Below are 3,868 nucleotides of genomic sequence, written 5' to 3'. Positions count from 1 at the left end.
AATGGCTGAAATCTGGACGCCGATACTAATATGTTAGTTTTAACAGCGAACCTTTTAGTGAAGCCATTAAGACGGCAGTGGTGTTGCAAAAAAAAACTATCATCATCATGAACGGGTATGTGCCACAGAATATGGGCAAATCCCACTACTCATCGCTCCCGCTTGGCCTGTAATAACCCTGATGGGTGACAGAACGAGTACAGAGAGAGAGAGAAAGAGATAAGGAAACAGAGAGACAGAAAAAAAGAAAGATATAAAGAAAGAAAAAGAGATATATTTTCCAAACCGGCATTCGAACCCGCCAACCTTCAATTCGAAGGCGAGCGTCCTCACCACTCGGCTAATCCAGGCATGCTAGTAGAGCACAGCATTGTGGTGTTGAAAAAAAAAAAAAAAAACTCTCCGCGCCGTTGCCTAGCGACCGCCGAGCACAGCTGGCGTGACGTCATGCAAAGCCGCGCTCTGCGATGAAGACCCGCCGCGCATAGCGTCCCATGCCAGTTTAGAGCCATGGGACGACCAATGAAGATCCGTACACCCGAGGAAGAAGCTTCATATCGCGAGTCTCAGTGTGCTGCTGAACGAGAGCGTGTCTGTCGTCGACGAGAAGACCCAGCCTACTCACCTAGAGAACTTGAAGCGAATTTGGCGACGAAGGCAAGATCCAGAATATGCTCGTCGAGAAGCGGCAAGTAAAAGAGCCAACTCCAAGTAAACCCCTTGAATCGACCAGCTTTGCTGTTTCAAAGCCTTGCGCGGCCAAGTGCAAGCTTCGCCAATTTTTCTTCCACGGTTATGTTTCAACACATGGTGGCCACATGAATGGATTGCTTCAGACCAGTCATGTCTGTATACCTCACGGCAGGCCCGTAGACAGAAGGCCGCTAACCAAAGGTATCCGGGCCGCGTACGTTAGACATCCCTGGTCTAACACTTTCGAGCAATGGAAGGCACGGCTCGCCAGCTCGGACCCGGAGGTGCCGCTAGCGCTTCTTAGGTCACGTCAGGCAGGCGGCAGCAGCCAATGGAGCCCTTCGCTTGGGTCGGGCCCCGCCCATGGCCCCTTACCCTAAACTCTTATCAACAAAGTTCTTCTTTTTTCTCCTTGCGGGCCCTTCAAACAGGGAAGAGAATTTTCGGATTTGGTGAGGTTGATAGAAGGACATTTGGGGTGGCCTTTAACTCGCCGCCGGTGATCAGCTGGAGCATAAAGCACAAGCAGTAAACGGAATATTTCTTTTTTTATTTCGAAGCTACAGCATGAAATTGAGGCACAGAAGTTGGTCGTCTGTTATAGTTTTCCATTTAACCTCAAATGTTACATTAGAACATTGCTGTAGCTCAACAAATTTGTTTTGAGCTCTAGTTAACGAGCATATCTCCCAACCGAGGGCGATGGCGGAACACGCTGTTTAGCTCCGATCTACAGGACCAAACCTGAGCTATCCAGCAGGTCATGGAGGCTACTGAAAGACTAGGCCTTCTGTCCTCCATCTGAGCGGTCTGGCCAGGACCGACTACTAGCCGTATTTTGAAATAAAGTTGTTTCATTTACGCACAAGCACACGCGTTGTTGAACTTGTATAAAATATGGTCGTGGGCTTCGAAACAGTGAGGGCCACTCATCGCGTCCTGGTGGTCAAGCATTTTACTCCACACTGTAGGATCAATAATCAACATATTGTACCCCTTCCCTCTCCAAGAGTACGAAGGATATTCAGCGGCGGTAGTTTGCGCTTTATGATTAAGTTGAAACCCGCAATAATGAAATCGGCGGGGAAAGCACAAAATTTCGCTCTTGCGGGAATTTCGTTGGCGCGAGAATGCGGCAGAAAATATATGGACTTTATCAAAAACACATTTATTTCCAAAAGTCAGTAAGTTTGCTTTGGCGGGCCTTACCATGCAGCAGTTTCATGCCTCTCGATCGGGAATCCCGTTTGCCACGGCAGCACTGCGCTGTCACCAGTATCGTCATCAAGTGCTCCTACAGGCGAACCTTCTTCCGGCTCCGCTGGATCAGCGCGGATCAGCGCAGAATTGTGGACAGCGAGCAGCACGCAACGCCGAATTCTTCGGCGATGTCCATTTTTTTCCTGTCCTTTTCCACCTCACTGATGATTGCAGCCTTATCTTCCAGCGTGATGAACTTCCGCTTTTTCGTTGGAGGCGGCATCTTCGCAGGCAGCGAAATCGGACGAAGCAATCGCAACACACAGTTCACGTTGCACCAAGCGAGCAAGCAAACGCTCGACAAATGGCTCCACACGCGCGAGCATGTGCGCGCAAAGCCGACAAAGCCAAGCGCAGAGCCAAGACAACGAACGAAACTCCATGAGGAATGTGGATTTGGCTACGTAGTCCGCGATAGCGAGCAGATGTTTCGGCAAGCCATCATCGTCATCATTGTCGCCAGCTTTATGTTTTTATGTATGCTCGACAAATGGCTCCACACACGCGAGCATGAGCGCGCAAAGCCGACAAAGCCAAGCGCAGAGCCAAGACAACGCACGAAACTCCATGAGGAATGTGGATTTGGCTACGTAGTCCGCGATAACGAGCAGATGTTTCGGCAAGCCATCATCGTCATCATTGTCGCCAGCTTTATGTTTTTTTTGTAAACAATGATGGCGGCTGCTTCTCAAGTGCGCTGTAGCGATATTTTTGCACAATTTAATTGTAGCATGAATGCATTTCAGCAGTTTTCGAATGTAGTTAATGTTGCGAGAGTAGATTATTTGCGCACTCGTGTTTCAAAAATATCGTTAATGAGGGACTGCGATATGAATATCTTTCGTAGTAGCGAGTTGCGAAATGCATTGACTCCTATGGGCGTTCGTCGGTGCTCCGAAAATGTTTCGTTGGGTTGAGAATTTCGTTCTCTCGGGATTTCGTTATGGGGGGTTTTGACTGTATCATGATTCTCGTCCCTTATTCTGAAAATAGCGTTAACTTATCCATCTAAGGCCCACCAAGCTGCACCACGAAAACGACGTTTGCGACTTAGGAAAATACGGATGCAATTGCTAAGTGCCTATTTCCTTATGAAGATTAGTATAAAACAACGTCTGTACCCGAGATCCTTAAGCCTAACACAAGTCACGCGGCGCAAACTCACCAAGTCTGTCTCACGTTCGTCCCGAAAAGCGGAGGCGAGAGGCTCACCACACTTCGACTTCAAGTACCGGGGAGCTGGAAGACGACGTTTGCTACACGTATCCCAGATTACTATCTACCAGAGACACGGTCCCTTATATACCCGCGTTTCGCGAAGCCCCTGCGCCACTCACTCCTCTCCTCTCTTCCGCGGTGTCCACCCACCTACAAACGGTGACCCTGCGGGATTCGTCCACGAATCCCGTAGCAAGCTGTAGCAAGAATCAAGGGGCGTATCCAAATGAGCAGAGCAGCTCGTTACGCATTCAAGCAGAATCCACGCAAGAGAAACAAAGCCGCCATGCTCCCCCCCCCCCCCCCCCCCCGCTATGTAGTCAGATCTTGGCTCTTCTTCTGCGTGGAGCGGCTCCAACTGACCCGACCAACGGTCAGCGATAGGCTTAGCGGAGCTTAGGGATGGCTCAACCGTTTCGCACCCGACCGATCCGGCAGGGCAGCTAGTGTAGTGGCCTGGCTGCGGGGATTGCTTCGAGAAGGGGTCACGAGTTCAACGCGAAAATGTAGTGCAGTGACGGCTTCTGCGTGACACCGTGCAACAACAACCGTCTAAGCTCTTTCCGTGGGTGTGCGCAGGAGATTCAAGCAAGTGTTTGGTTTCTTGCTGCCCACGTGGAAGACTGCGATCTGTTTGAGTTGATCTCAGACACTAGCTTGTCTTGTTAGACGGTGCCGCACAGCAGATGGTGAGACT

General features: G+C 50.1%; 1 protein-coding gene across 6 annotated transcripts in view; it reads right to left on the bottom strand.

Moving 5' to 3' along the window:
- The window catches only part of LOC119404128 (uncharacterized), a 59,158-nt gene extending 55,929 nt beyond the window's left edge, over positions 1-3,229 (bottom strand). For 3 of the 6 annotated variants that reach the window (XM_049419216.1, XM_049419215.1, XM_037670729.2), the window contains exon 1: positions 3,119-3,229. The gene's annotated coding sequence lies outside the window, so the exon portion shown is untranslated. The remainder of the gene's footprint in view (positions 1-3,118) is intronic. The other 3 variants (XM_049419212.1, XM_049419214.1, XM_049419213.1) reach the window with 1 other exon arrangement.
- Between the last annotated feature and the right edge of the window lie 639 nt (positions 3,230-3,868).

The sequence above is a fragment of the Rhipicephalus sanguineus genome, chromosome 9 (assembly GCF_013339695.2).
Source record: "Rhipicephalus sanguineus isolate Rsan-2018 chromosome 9, BIME_Rsan_1.4, whole genome shotgun sequence".
Classification (NCBI taxonomy): domain Eukaryota; kingdom Metazoa; phylum Arthropoda; class Arachnida; order Ixodida; family Ixodidae; genus Rhipicephalus; species Rhipicephalus sanguineus.
Note: the sequence above shows the minus strand (reverse complement) of the source record. Positions and strands in the feature narration are given on the sequence as shown.